The sequence below is a fragment of the Balearica regulorum genome, chromosome 25 (genome assembly GCF_011004875.1).
Source record: "Balearica regulorum gibbericeps isolate bBalReg1 chromosome 25, bBalReg1.pri, whole genome shotgun sequence".
NCBI classification, from domain to species: domain Eukaryota; kingdom Metazoa; phylum Chordata; class Aves; order Gruiformes; family Gruidae; genus Balearica; species Balearica regulorum.
This window is the reverse complement of record NC_046208.1, coordinates 700,936-715,635: the sequence shown is the minus strand read 5'-3', so window position 1 is coordinate 715,635 and position 14,700 is coordinate 700,936. Positions and strand designations below refer to the sequence as shown.

Sequence of the window (14,700 nt, the reverse complement as noted above, 5' to 3'; positions counted from 1 at the left end):
GAGGCGGATGTCAGAATGCATGCCCACAAAATTGTGAGTGAGATCGAGAATTTGATGTGTGAAGTCCGAGGGCAGCAGGGAAAGGGCGATTCTCCGTAAAACTGTTTTCACTCACACTCGTAAACGAAGGGCCCCTAAAGTTCATTTTCCAATCACTGATACTTCCACTTTTGTTCTCAATATTTCACCAAAAATGTCAACTCTGTTGTCAAAATTTCAGATCTTTCTCCTTTTACAATCTTTTTCAGCTGCTGTTTTCTTTCACAGTCTTCAGCAAGTCTGCAGCTGCCCGCAGGGCTTTGAGAAGGGAGCACAAGGTAAGGGAGAGTCTCCTGAAAAGTGGGGTTTCTGTATTAAATGTTTCCTCTCAATCTTGAACAAATAAAGCAGTTACTTCCTGGTTTGTGCCGTATTAAAATATTTGTACGGTTTTACCTATCCAGATTGTTTTCACGTTTAGAATCAATTTTTCCCAAGGTGTGTATGGAAACCGTGCAAAAAGGCATAGGAAAAGGTGCCTGGGTCTTGTTACTTTGCCTGCAAATTACACTCATCTAATGATCCAGTAATACTTTTTTTACACTCACTTTGCTGTTTATTTTCAGCTACTTTAAAGCCTGGCAGCATTTTGGGAAAATCATCCCAAATAGTTTATTTGAATTGCAACAACAGTTTTATTAAGAATCTCTTGTTTCATTTGCAAGGAAATACACTTTATTAGGTTGGGTTTTTTTAAAGAAACATTCAACCTACCTTATGACACAAAGCAAAACCCTGCAAATTCCCTTTTTTGCTTCAGAGTGATGCTGTGCTAAATGGTATTGACCTACCAGGTCCAATGTATTCCTTCTAAAATAACGAAAACACGATTACAGTTGAATAGACAAAATAATGACAATAAGATGTATCAAACAGTAGGAGAAAACTCATTTTCCCCTGACACATTTCAAGCAATAAAAAAATCTAAAAGAGAGAGCAGTTTTGCATTGGCTTATGATGGCAAAATAGAGAAGCCTGATAAAAGACTTTTTACAAAACTTCCTCTATAGTGATTTTCATTCTAATTTCCTCTGAAAGTTTAGAAATGGAGCATTCAGCCTTCATAAGCAGTAGGTCTCCGTGCTACATAATTCTTGCAGTGAACGAAATCCAGTTGAACTGATGTTAAATGTATCAGGAAGGTTTGTTCTTTCCAGCTAGCAGTTTCGACTGGTATTGCGAATAGTGGCATCAGTTTGATATTCTACTCTATGTGGCTGGGCTTTTCTGGTCATTTCTTGTTGCAGATACATTTACGTTAATATTCCATTGCTTCCAGAAGAAAGTCACGGTGACAAGAGCATAATCTCTTGTCTAGCTCTTGACTGTATTCAGGAAGCGTGAGATCAGTCGATGTGGACTTGATTCAATCTTTTTGTGATTATTTTTTCTCAAAAGCATTTCAGAAGTGGTGATTTAGCTGCTTTTGCATCATTCTTTCTCTAAAATGTGTTTTATACAAGGACTATGGCAAGGGGGCCAGCAAACAGTCCATGCACGAAGTGTTAGCTGAGAACTTCAGGCTTGGTCCTATTCCTCTCACTAAGCCTCTTAAGCCCAAGTCCTTGTAGAGGTTCTGTAACACAGAATTGTCTCTTCTTCCTCAAAGCAGATCAAAAGATCATCTTTCAAAACTGTCCTTCAGAGCTCCTTAATTTCTCACAGAGCTCTGGGCAGGAATTTTAGACTCCTCACTATCCATACCTAGCAAAGTCTGTTCCTAGGAGTAACAGGGAGCCATGAAGAGAATGATCTTTTTTTTTAATTTTTCTTTTTTCTCCAATTTAAAAACAAAAATCTGGATTTGAATGAACACTATTTGCAAATTTCTATTGTTGCAAATTGCAATCCAGGTTCTGAGGGCAACAAATTAAATTTACATTTGGGGTTTAATTTAGCTGTTGATAAAACCTTATAATCTAGGAGACAGATGAGCAAGCAACAGTGGAAAGCAGAAGGCATCTCTGCCTAAATTACTATCCACAACTTTACTGGCTGGACAATGACCTGGGTGGTGGGAGGGTCACACTATCTGTCCTGAACTCTGCCATATATCTACGTGCATGATCCAGGGCCATTGACTTAACCTGTGAGCCCTGGTTTGTCTCATCTACTCAGTGTGTGTGTGCTCTTCATGGCAGGGATAGTTACTGTATGTGCACGCAGTCAAGAGGAGGAAGATTTTGGTTCTTCTTGGTGCCTTTATTTTGGCTAGAGCTAACCAGGATTAAAATTAAATGCGTTCTTTCAGAAAAGTACTGGGTTTGGGGTTTTTTTTTTGAACTGGTGCTCCTTGTGAGCTGATGATAGTAAAACAGATTCAGGAGGTCCAAGGGAGAATCTGAGCGAATATATGGGGAGGAGCTGTGGGGACAGGACCCCTGTACTTTGGAGGGGAGAGCTGTATCCTGCCTAGATTTGATGGGTGCTACCTTAATCACCACTGAAAACCAATTTAGGCAGGAGAGCAGATTTAATCGAATGATTGCACAATCACTCTAGAGAAGGTACAAGTGAAGACGACGCAAACTATTCAGAGTTAGTGGCAGGGAACGTGTGGGGTCTCTATCTCGCCCTGTTTCCCCAGCCTTCCGTGGTGACCCTGTCAGCTGGGTACGAGTTCAATACCCACCTGAATTTCAACATGCTGCTTTTCACCACGTAGCTCTTAGTTTCTCTAGGAAGCACTTCACAGCTTCCTCCTGCGGTGCCCGCACAAATAGTCATGCATGGTGAGGTCAAATAACCGCGAGCTGTGCTGACAGCTAGCGATGTTACGGGATGTCAAAAGATACCTGAAAGAACTATGAAAGTCCGGGTCGCAGGACTAGATTTCTTCTGCTCTCTGTGCTGCTGCCAGCTCAGGCTCGCGCCCCGCATTCCTCCCAGGATCTGAGCCTCGGATGCGACCCCGAGTGGGGTCCCCAGTCCCTGCGTGGCCGGGACGCGGCGTAGGACAGAAACCAACGGTCTCTGCAGCTCTCCCTTCGGAACCGATGCCAGCTGCAAAGCAGACATCGCAGTTCGGGAGTGGGCAGCCCCACCTGCCCCTCTGTTCCACCCACGCACGGAGGTGCCCGGGTGGGGTCCGGCCTCTCCACGCATTTTGCGTGCGGCAGCGCCCTCTGCTGGCTCCCACGCCGCGTGTCTCAGGGTCCGCCGTGCTCTGCAGAGCCGGGAACGAGAACCGGGGGAGTGGGGGCAGAAGAAATAGAAGGCCGGCAAAAGAGAGGAAAAGGCTATCTGGTTTGAAACACTTTGCCCTCCTGGTGTTCTTGTGGTAAGCGTTACACGGTAACGATGGAGTCGGGCAGCTGCCTCGCTCCAGATGTGTAGATCTGCACCTCAAATGCTCTACAAGTACCAACCTCTCCTGTTCCGCTCCACGTTCTCTGCTTTTCTCTGCTCATCAGTGACTGTGCAACCCTGACATTTATTATAACAATGTGATTTCTGGGGTTTCTATCCATTAAGAGATTTTTGAGAAAAACTACAAAGGTGATTAATATTTTCATTTCCTAGGCTATCATGGAACAAATCAATCTAATTAAGGCACGAAAGGACTCATAATATTTTTGTCAATAGGATTATCGAATTGTGAAGTAAGCATTCAGTTGGTAGACAACGCACACCATTATTTCACGACCTGTGCTAGTTAGTCATATTTGCTGTCAAATATGACCTTTTATTTCCATCTTGAAGATGTCCAGGTTCAAAATCTATGGATTGTATTGCTCAATATATTAAAAAGCCTTCTATCAGAGCCCCATAGGTTCTGACATAGTATATCGTGGATGAAACAAGCATATGGATATTTGTAACAGATTTCTAACCTAGAAATTTCTTTGCAGTTAGATTTACAATTATGCAGATCGTGGGGCAAAGACCATTTGGTTTAGGTTATTTTCTCATTACAGAGCATGCTGGGAAACTTTTGAAAGAAGTGTTATCCAACTGTAGCACTAGATATTTAGATACCGCTAAACATACGTTATCATTTTTATTTGTAATGACGGATAAAAAACTATCCTTGCTTGAGCAAGTGCTGTTTAATTTCAATTACTAGAGGAAAGCCTGAGTTTTTAGTCCCATAAAGATCATCCCTAAACTGACTTCAGAATTAAAACATTTAAAATATATCCCTACGGGCCTGAATTTTACTATTTTCCTTCCAGGTCTGACCTACTCCTCCTCTGTTTTTCCTTGTCTTCCAAATTGTTCTCTGCTAACCCATTGACCTTTGAGAGATTAGGAGGGCATAATTTCGTTATTTCTCTCTGTTGTTCAACTGTTTCCTAAGCATGCGCCTACAATTACTCTAGTTTTATGCTTTATGAACAGCAAAACATTCATATGCATGCTTCTTAGCTCTGCAGAGGATTGTTCAGGTTTCCTGTTTCTCAGCTATTTCTATGCACGCTAAGCTCAAATTCCCCGTTCAAGGTCCAAAATAGCCCTTCAGAGAAGCATAGGCCAAGGACTGAGGAGGAGCGCCCTTAAAAAAAATAATCTTATTTCCTGGCTTAAATGTGTAATTTACATAGAACTACAACTGACTTTATATTCCAAGCAAACAGCCCAGAAACCATAATGGACTCTCATTCTGACAGGGACAATGAAACTTGCATCATACCGTTGGCATCTGTGTTGCTGTTTCCATTTCCACTGAGTAATTGCCGGAATGCTGGGCCTGGCAACGCTGCCTCTGTCTCAGAACGCAGCTCAGGAATTGCTCCCGGGACTACAAAGGAGGTCAGAAGAGACTGTGCTTCTCCAACTGTCTGAGCAAACAGTCTGCCTCTTTGTTTCCTTCCACGCTTTTTAATTTTTTTAAAATATATTTACTTGCTTTGCATCAGGAACTTGCATGACAGATCAGTCTGCAAAGCTTATACGGTTGAGAACTACGGTTGGATCCCCTGACAACTACACTGGCAGGGTTTTCTTTTTTTAGGAGTGTCCAGAAGTTGCCGTGCTTCAAATCCTGGCCCGTCTCTTGAAAGCTGCTTTTCAGAAAAAGCATTGCAAGTCTATAAAATCACAGAATCCTGTAAACTGCTTAATTTCTACAGCCCGCATGATCCAGGTATTATTTCTAGCATCTCCCCTTAATGGTCAAAATGGGAATGAGGATAGAAGAATACCTTGTTTTCTTTTCTGTTCTCTCCTAGTAAGCAGCTCTCAGTCCCAGTTTGGCTTTTTGAGTCCCTCCCCAGCTCTCCGCTAAACAAATGAGAGACATTCAGCCTATTACCAGTTAATACACTCTCTTTGCATATTCCTTCTGCTCTTTGGGCCTGATTTCTCTCTACTCAGATTTCCAATTATGTGAGTTGCACACTTCCACTTTGATTCAGCAGCTCTTCCTACCAAGGCAGGTTCCTCTGCAAGGTGCAGACGAATCGTCCTTAATTATTATACAAATGACCATCCCATGTGTGAGTTCAATGAACAGGGCATGTCTGCACAAAGACTGATGATGACATAGTTTGCAGGCTCACGTAAACAATCACAGCACGCGCAGCCTCCTAGGTGTGATTGCGTGCGTTCCGAAGGAACGTTCCCACTAAATTCTCCCTAGCCAAAGGAAGAACAGAAATAAGGTTCCATATCACAGCTGAACTACCTGCTGCCACCTTTAACTTAAAAGAATGCGCTCCCCTCCAAAAAATCAAAGCAGACAAACATATATACTAGAAGCTGGAGCGGGCTTGCGTGTTTGTGAGGGCCTCTTTCACGCATTTTTGCCATAGCAACATTCAGTTCTCAGAAGTGGAGTGTTTCCTTGACCTGAGATGAAACAAACCACTGCCCAGAAAGGAAACTTTGGCCCTGGTTAATGTTGTCCCTGGACAAGAAGTGACTGTTACAAAAAGCAAATTTAGTTGTTTCTGCCACCCATCAAGCAGTAAGCGCATTCTGGACAGTTGACGTTGATAGGTCCATGAACTGCCTAGGATAAAATGTAATGAACGCCCATAAAATGTTTTAATTTGGCTTCATTTCCCTGGAAGGATTGGAAGAGTAAGGAGATGCTTTGTTTCCCAGGAAACCTGGGCTAGAGAGTAATAACATGATCTGTCAAACTGTGAAAAATACTAAGGAAAAACAGGTTATCAAAACTGTTGCTCAAGGTTTAATTAGAAGGAATTCCTCTGCTATGTATGATGGCTAAGATCGTTTTGAGCTAATCTAGCTGGTTGGATCAGCATAGAAAATGAGGTACGGAACTAGTTCTGTGATGAATCATAGGGGGTCTGGAACAGCTGTGCAGTGATAAATTTATTTGGCCTAGGCCTAAGAGTCTCCGCTGTGGATTACAGTGTGACCAACTACTGAATATGAGTCTTTAGACCACAGAAGTGAATGGCATTTGCCTGTGCACAGCCTGATTTCATGTTATTGAATATACATTTGTTTTCTACCATGCTTTAAAACACAAACCCCTTAGCTTAAAAATATGCCGGCAATAATAAAGTGTGAGATACTGAAGTAGATTTCTTCACGATAATTATTTCAAGAGGAGCCATCTTCTTCTTCACCATGCTGCTTTGCAATGGAGTGCACGCTGGTCTGAAGTAGTCAACACTTTTCCTTGACCTAAAATGAGAGAATGCAAATGCACATTTTCTTTTGTTTTGTGGTATGTTCACTTATACGTGGCATGTTACAAAATAATTGTACCTTAGCATTCCTTCCACCACTAATAAGAATGCCCTGTTCAACCTGAACCCTATCCCTCCAAAATCACACAGTGAGCTGCTTTTCACTTTGAAACTAAAAATACCACAAGGTAGAAACCAGTAACCTTGCTGTATGCACTGCTGGAATAAGCATAAAGATAGATCCTTACCTGTACATCTCATTATAAAGTAAGATCTTAATCCTCCAAAACTATAATATCCTAAAATGTATTCTCATAGTGTCAAAGGCAGGTAATATTCAGGCAATGCAAAGAATTTTAAGGCATCAAGCCTTAAAAATTCATTTTATTCTTCAGCTATGTTATACTGGCCACAGTGGAGAATGTGATGTAAGTAACAAATAAAAGTATAGTAGGGAAGGATAGCACGGGATTCAACGCTCTGCAAATTCTTCTTGGACTGTGTATACTATGAAGTAGATGCATACTTGCACGTGTATTTTTCTTCTATATTTACAGACTTCTCAGTGCGAAGGACTGACATTATAACTCTCATTCTTACAGACTGAATGCCTTGAGGCACTGCCAGTGCTCCCTGGTCTTAATGCCCAGTAACACATGAAAAGGCTGTTTTTCCAGACCTTCTGGCTTTTGCGTGCTCATTTATTCTGGGCTCTGGATGCTTTCACAGGTCTCTGAGGCACGTATCACAACCAGCGTGAGGCTCAGCACGAAAGTGGAGATTTTCTGCAGAGACTTGGCCACTGGAGTGATCTCAGGACTGTAAGTTCTTGAGTAGTTGCCCTAGCTAAGCCTTGTGGTTTACTCCCATGTAAATCTGTTCTTCTCTTTAGGGAATTAACATCTAATACATAAAAAAGGGTTTAAGAGTGACTTATTTCATAGTGGTCTGGGACTGTTTATTAGAGAAAGCCTATAAAAAGCTCTTCTAATCTCTGTGCTGTATGCCATAATCTAGGGGAGGGTGTGCAATTCTGCTCTTTGCCTGGAAAGTAACAGGGCTCCTGTGCTGTCTCAACAGCAGAAATTCAGGGTACTGTACGGTACCGCAAGCATTGCCAACCATTCCAGCAATGGCCTGAGGGCACATGTAATTTCATCCAGTCAGCACGGAGGTCCCAAAGGCCCCGACTCACAATCCGCATCACAGGATGGAACGTGCTGTTGCTGCTGTCTTGACTTGAAAATTGTTTGAGCCAAGTAGGAAAAGGAAACTGTTCCAAAGGGCAACGGAAAAAAGAAAGTTACTTAAATTCAAAGCGTATGCCTCAGGATCAAGGAAGTTTACTAGACAGGTTTTAAACTACACATTTCTGTGGTCCTTCAAAAATGCGTCAAGACTGGAATGTGAAATAAGAGAACTGAGTGGTGAAACGTGCCACATATTTTCTGCATTTCACTTTACTGACACAAAGGACAGTGGTGATTTGTAACACGATGAGAAATAACAGTTCCACCACTGAGTTCTGTAAGTTGGGTCAGCTCCTGGGGAATGAATGAGCGATGCATTGCCTGGCATGCTCCCACCAGCAGATTCTGGCTTCAGTTCATATCTACCTCTAGCTGGCATAATCACTCCAGCAACAGAAGATGAAGACCATAACCAGCGGGGACAGAGCAGCACTTGCAGGGCTTGTGTCTCATGATGGTGGATGGGATAGCCCAGCAGACATTAGAAGTTCTTAAAGAGAAGTGTCTGCTTCCACAGAACCACTTTAAGCTAGGAACTGATGGAGGTTTAGACATGTTTTCGAGTTCATTACATAATGACAGCAGCAGCAGATGATGTGTGAACTGTAGCAGGTGCTCAGTATCACAGAGAAATGCTCACTAAAACCCAGATGGGTATCCAAGGATGTATTATTTATTGTCTTAAAGAATTTGTTCTTTTTGTTGGTTAAATAGAAGAAAACAAGGAAACTGCAAAAGTCTATTAAGCAAAAGTCTATTAATCTCTTATTTTCCTCCTTATTTCACTGAGTGCTTGATGGCTTTCAATCAAGAAAGACAGCTTTTAAAACAAACAGACAAGCAATATTTTGGAGATAAAAAGCCACACCATTAGTAGCATTTGGATAGTGTTGTATCTGGGGGGACCACCAAGCTGCCTGCTATACCCTTACTATGAAATGTGATTTTTCTCTTGGCACAGATAAACTCTGCCTGTATTGTATCAGAAGAATATTTGGATGCAGAGTTCAGTTATCTAAGAGATGTTTTGGGTTCTGTTGCAAGGAATCTTCAACAGGTTTACGGTAAATGATTTTATTAATTTGTTTGGAAGATTTCTCTGCTATTTAATCCATTCTATAAGCTACATAGTGACAATATGAACTCAAAGAGACTACAGGGTGGGCAAAAATGCATGCATAAAGAGATACACAATGATGCAAGGGGAAAGTATTACTGCAAAGGCCATATTGGCTCACAGACACATATACATGAAAACGGAACGTATGCAGGAGTTCAAGGGAAAGAAAGTATGTAAGGCAAAGGATAAAAAGACACGAAACAGAAAATTTGAAGGAAACATATTGATCAATCATACTTTTATACTGTATGTGTACAGCAAGAGAAAATTTCTGCCAGGGAGAGCTGCTGATCCTAGCCACTGCTGCTACTGCTGATTGGAAAGTTGCCAGCATTTTAAATAGACTTCTACATTTTCCCAGGTCTTAGAAGTAATAGAAAAGGCCATTAAGAATGGAATTGGATGAAGTGGTTAGGAAAACTGTGGAAAAAGGTATTGCAGTTTCATTACCATCTGTGAACTGTAGAGGACAGTTTGAGAGACCCAGTTCTAGTGTTTAAATTTGTTTGTGTAAATATGAGCCAAATGACAGGACTCTTCCTTTGAAATCATTCCATAGCTGGATAGTTCAGGCTGTCCTTTATTTCCACTATTCTCACTCTAAATTTTCTTTTCCTGTTCTTCTTAAAACAAACATTACTGAATTCCAGAAGGCTAGTACTAGGAAAGTACTCCCCTATTCTTACACTTACATTTTCAAGCTGTTTCCTTAAGCATTTACTGGCAGCTACCGATAAAACTAGATGGACCATTGGTATGACCAGAGCATATATTTGTATATGTGGCGTTTCTTTCAAGAGAATTTCACTCCTCTGCAGGATGTCTGAAACAATGATTCACAGATTTACAGACTGGTCAGGGTTGGAAAGGACCTCTGGGGGTCATCTAGTCCAACCCTTCTTCTAGAGCAGGATCACCCAGAGCAGGTCGCACAGGATCGCATCCAGGCGGGTTTTGAATCTCTCCAGAGAAGGAGGCTCCACAACCTCTCTGGGCAGCCTGTCCCAGTGCTCGGTCACCCTCAGAGGGAAGAAGTTTTTCCTCATGTTGAGATGGAACTTCCTGTGTTCCAGTTTGTGCCCATTGCACCTTGTCCTCTCACTGGGCACCATAGAGAAGAGTCTGGCCCCTTCCTCTAGACATCCACCCTTTAGATATTTATAAGCATTAATAAGATCCCTTCTCGGTCTTCTCCAGGCTAAACAGCCCCAGCTCTCTCAGCCTTTCCTCATACAAGACATGCTCTGGGCCCCTCATCATCCTCACAGCCCTCCACTGGACAGTAGTTCCCTGTCTGTCTTGTACTGGGGAGCCCAGAACTGGACACAATATTCCAGATGTGGCCTCACCAGGGCAGAGTGGAGAGGGAGGAGAACCTCCCTCGACCTGCTGGCCACGCTCTTCTCAATGCACCCCAGGACACCATTGGCCTTCTTGGCCACGAGGGCACGCTGCTGGTCATGGAGAGCTTGTTGTCCACCAGGACTCCCAGGTCCTTCTCCGCAGCGCTGCTTCCGAGCAGGTCACCCCCTGACCTGTACTGGTGTTGGGTTATTCCTCCCTGGGTGCAGGACCCTATGCTTGCCCTTGTTGAATTTCATATGGTTCCCCTTTGCCCAATTCTTCAGTCTGTCCAGATCTCACTGAACAGCAGCGGAGCCTTTCAGTGTGTCAGCCACTCCTCCCAGTTCTGTATCATCAGCAAACTTGCTGAGGGTGCACTCTGTCCCCTCATCCAGGTGACTGATGAATATGTTGAATAAGACCGGACCCAGCACTGACCCCTGGGGCACACCACTAGCTACAGGCCTCCAGTATTAGTCCACAGCCTATACTCTTCCTGTTTCTACCTTCAGTTTGGAAGAAACAAACCTGTTTGGTGCCCAAGTCTATGAGCTTTCATGGTGTGCACGGTGCTGAAGCTAAATAAGTGTATTAGCTTAAACAGGAAGCTTATTTCAGACTGTGCACCACAGCCAGGAAAGCTTCCAGAAACATATGCTCTGACATGATCTAAGCATGTTCAATATTCAGATTGTGAATAGCTTTAAGAAGGCCAAATTTCTTAGGGTCAAATCAGTTAGGATTCAAGTAGAAAAGTAAGAATCACTTGTGCATTTCAGAAAAATTTTATTGTGGCCAAAAAAGCTACTAAAAACGTAGTGGAAAGAAAAATAAAATTTACTTTGATAAATATATATTAAAAGTTTGGAACTACAGGAAACTAAAAAAGTAAGTAGAAGGACTATATATTTTTTTTTTTTCTGAAACCCATCTATATCAAGAAAAAGAACCCAACAACAGCATCACTTTGTGAGCAGATATAATGGTCATGAAAAATTCAGACATGTTTAGTAAATGTTGCTATTTTGCATTTTGGGGATAAAGCGGGTAATATGTATGTGAAACTAGCTGTAACCATCATTCAGCAATTTTACAAAAAAAATCACAATCACCATCAACTTTTGAAAGTATTTTTCACAGTGGCTTATGTCATAAAATTCTATGGACCTTTAAAAATGTTTCAAACCAAATACAAACCTTCTCATTTAGTCCCAAAAAAGTGGGAAAAGCATGGACTAGATATACTGAAAGCACACTAGAGGGCACTTGAGCTGTTTCTTCCAGAATAGGTAAAGGTCAGAATAGTAGGATGCTTACTCAGGAGCAGCAGTGGACAGAATTGACAATGGGAATTAGTAGAATTTATTGGTATCAGATTGGTAGAACAATTAGTGATTTTTCCCAAACAGCATACTGTGGGGGAGTAGGTGTGAATTTCCAGGTGTAAATTTTGCTTACGGGTAATGTAAGCAATTAGGAGGAAATAATCTAAAGATTGCTGATTGATTGCAATAGTGTTTTGTCTTTGTACATGGATCAACCACAGAAATGTGGGATAGTCTCAAATAGAGCTAATGTCTAAAGAGTTGAGCTGCTCTTTGGAGTCTGCTCCCACTGCATTGCTCTACTTCTGTCCTCTCCCCAAGTATAGTGTGATGCCCTAAAAAAGATTGCTTTTGTGGAAATGGAACAAACAGCATTTCACAGCCTTTCTGTAAAGTATCTGTAAAAAACCCCATAGACTAGAAAGGTACAAGCCCGCCAGTAGACCCCAATACTTAGTAATGCACTTCAGAATTTCAGAGGTTTGGTTAAAACAATTAAAAAATACTGATCTGGTTCCCAGTGTGGAAAACACGCATAGAAGTTTGAGTAAGGATTCGCACTTTTGTTTTTATCGTGGCCCAAGTATTCATTGTTCTTCAGAAACACACAACAACAACAAGGTCTTTGAGCTTATTTACTGTCCATCTAATTAAGAGACAACAACGCCAGACCTAAGTGTTCTGAATAATGAGTCAGATCATTATTTGTATGCATGGCCCCCTTAAAAATGTTCTTTTGAATATTTAATGTTTATGCAGATCAAATTTTCTAGGTTTTCTCTGTAAGCTGATGTTTCCCTTGTTCACCAAAACAGATGCCATCACAGAATTCCATGACTTGGGCTTCAATAAAAAGCATACATACAGTGTGATCCCCTACGTATGGGTACACTGTACCACTGAATGGGACTGCGGGCAATGGCTTCTAACTTGCCAGGAGCACGTACAGGTGCTTTAGACAGCATCAGCACATATCAGTTCCCTCTATTTCACACCTACCTCCAGTTAACCTGTTCACTGTCTGCAGTGTTATCTATTAGCAGCTATAGAAAGTGATTTTCCATTTCTTGGAGATCAAGGCCTCCCTAGCATTAGCATCTGGGCCCCACCATTTTGAGGCTGTAGTCCTGGAGCTCAGCTCCAGAGCAGGGCGGCTCCCTGGGCATTTTCTCTCTGTGTTCGCAGAATCCATTGTTAGGCGGCTGACTCCAGATGTTTCTGCACAGCACAACTGAAAATTCATTTCCAGCAGATGATCGTAATGTATGTGTAAAACAAACTTTGCTTGAAAATTGGCAGCTGTCTCCAAAGCGGGCCGTATTTGGCTGGCTGAATTTCAAACAATTCTCCTTATGCCCTGACAGCAGACACAACTAAACTCCAATTCACAGCATCTTCACTCACAGTTGTCAGTGAAATGAAGCTGGGCAATTTACAGGCCTTCTGGAGAGTCAGATTTCCTATGAAGGACATGGACTCCTTTTATCTACTGTGGAACATCTACTTTTTGCTAATTGCACTCAGCCAGTCATAGGGGAATGGGAATACCGGCCAATCTAGTGATTTTTCCATCTTTGTCTGCTGTCTCTCAAACAATCTCTCATCTTCATCCTTTCCGCCCCATCACGCTGTCCTCTTTCACATCTTAATACCCAGCTTGTTCTGCTTCTGCCACCACCACTTTGGCATCCTCTGTAGCAGTCTTTGTGTCTCTTCAAGTCCTGTATCCCCTTTTTCGTTATACTTCTCCCTCGGTAATTTCATTTGTTCTTCAGAACTACTTCATCCTCCTCCTCAGCCAGACGACAGTCCCCTGCTCTCACAAGTACTGCACGCTGCTCAGCTCCTTTCAGATTTTGCAGGGGCTCCAACCAGACAGTTCTTTACCTCCCAGTCTGGTGGAGGAGCCCTGGAACAGAAGCGCTGCAGCAGTTCTACACCATTGTCACAAGTCGAGCCTGGCCCTCGGACACTTCACAGGGTTGTTTCTTTAGGTGGCGCTTCCATTCAGCTCCTTGTCCTGCTTGCTGCGGTGCCAAAGGCAGCTGCAGCCGTTGCCTGTTTTCAGGCCAGTTGCTGCCCACCCGGTTCGGTCTCGGGCAGGTCCCCGGCGTGAGCCCAGTGGGGCTGGTGGCGGAGGAGGTGCAGGGCCTGCTCCATGCGCCCTGAGTAGGCCCCGCCTTGTACCAGTTTCCCGCCATGCTGCAGAGGCACGAGGGCACAGCTGCGCCCACAGCCCCTCGTGAGAGGCGACCGTGCGCTCACGTGGCTGGAGTCAGCCTGTAACAAGGGGTGGGGGTGCATGCTCCCGGTCCGGTCCGGCCCGGCCCGGTCTGCCTTGGCTCAGCTCGGTGCCGGGCAGCGCCTGCGGCTGCCCACTGAGGAGGCAGGGACATGGCGGTGTGCCTGGGAGGGTGGGAGCCGCGGTCACTGGGGCAGCAGGTAAGTGGAGGTGGGGCTTGGCACTGGGGGGCAGCCAGGGATGGCCTGTGGGCTAAGGGCGGCCTGCGGGCCAGGGGCCTTCCTGAAGGCCCTGCTGTGGTGGGGGCAGCGGGGGTGCCTGCTGGGCTCGCATGGCTGGCCTGTCCTAGAAAGTTCTGGGCTCACCACCAGCTTGGGGTGACCTCGCTGCTGCTGTCTCTCATCGCTAGGCCTGTGGCCCTTTCTGTTGGGTTGGTTCCTGGTTCTAGCTCTCTTTAATCTGCTCCTTCCCATTGCGCCCTTACAAATCTTTCTTTTGTGGAGTATTTTAATTCCTGATTCTTCTTGCCCTTAGTTACTCTTTTTTCTGTCTCATTTAAACCTCTGCTTCTGCTCCTGATTCGTGTCTCCAGCTGCATTTGCCCTGGTTGCTTTCTTGCATCCAGTTCCTTAAACTCTTCACTATCCACTCACACGTGCTCAGCTTAGTTCAGTTGGCTAAAGGATGCCCTTCTTAGGGAGAGGAACTTAGAGCCAACCAAACTGTAATTTAATTTTTTTCAGTTCCCAGCTGCATGGGCTGCCACATAAGCCCA

At 43.6% G+C, this 14,700-nt stretch overlaps 1 long non-coding RNA gene across 1 annotated transcript in view; it reads left to right on the top strand.

The window, feature by feature from the left end:
- Positions 1-4,338: 4,338 nt before the first annotated feature.
- The window catches only part of LOC142605219 (uncharacterized), a 98,765-nt gene continuing 88,403 nt past the window's right edge, over positions 4,339-14,700 (top strand). The window contains exons 1-4 of the long non-coding RNA XR_012838949.1: positions 4,339-4,791; positions 4,994-5,125; positions 7,374-7,465; positions 8,856-8,958. This is a non-coding gene — a long non-coding RNA (uncharacterized LOC142605219). The remainder of the gene's footprint in view (positions 4,792-4,993; positions 5,126-7,373; positions 7,466-8,855; positions 8,959-14,700) is intronic.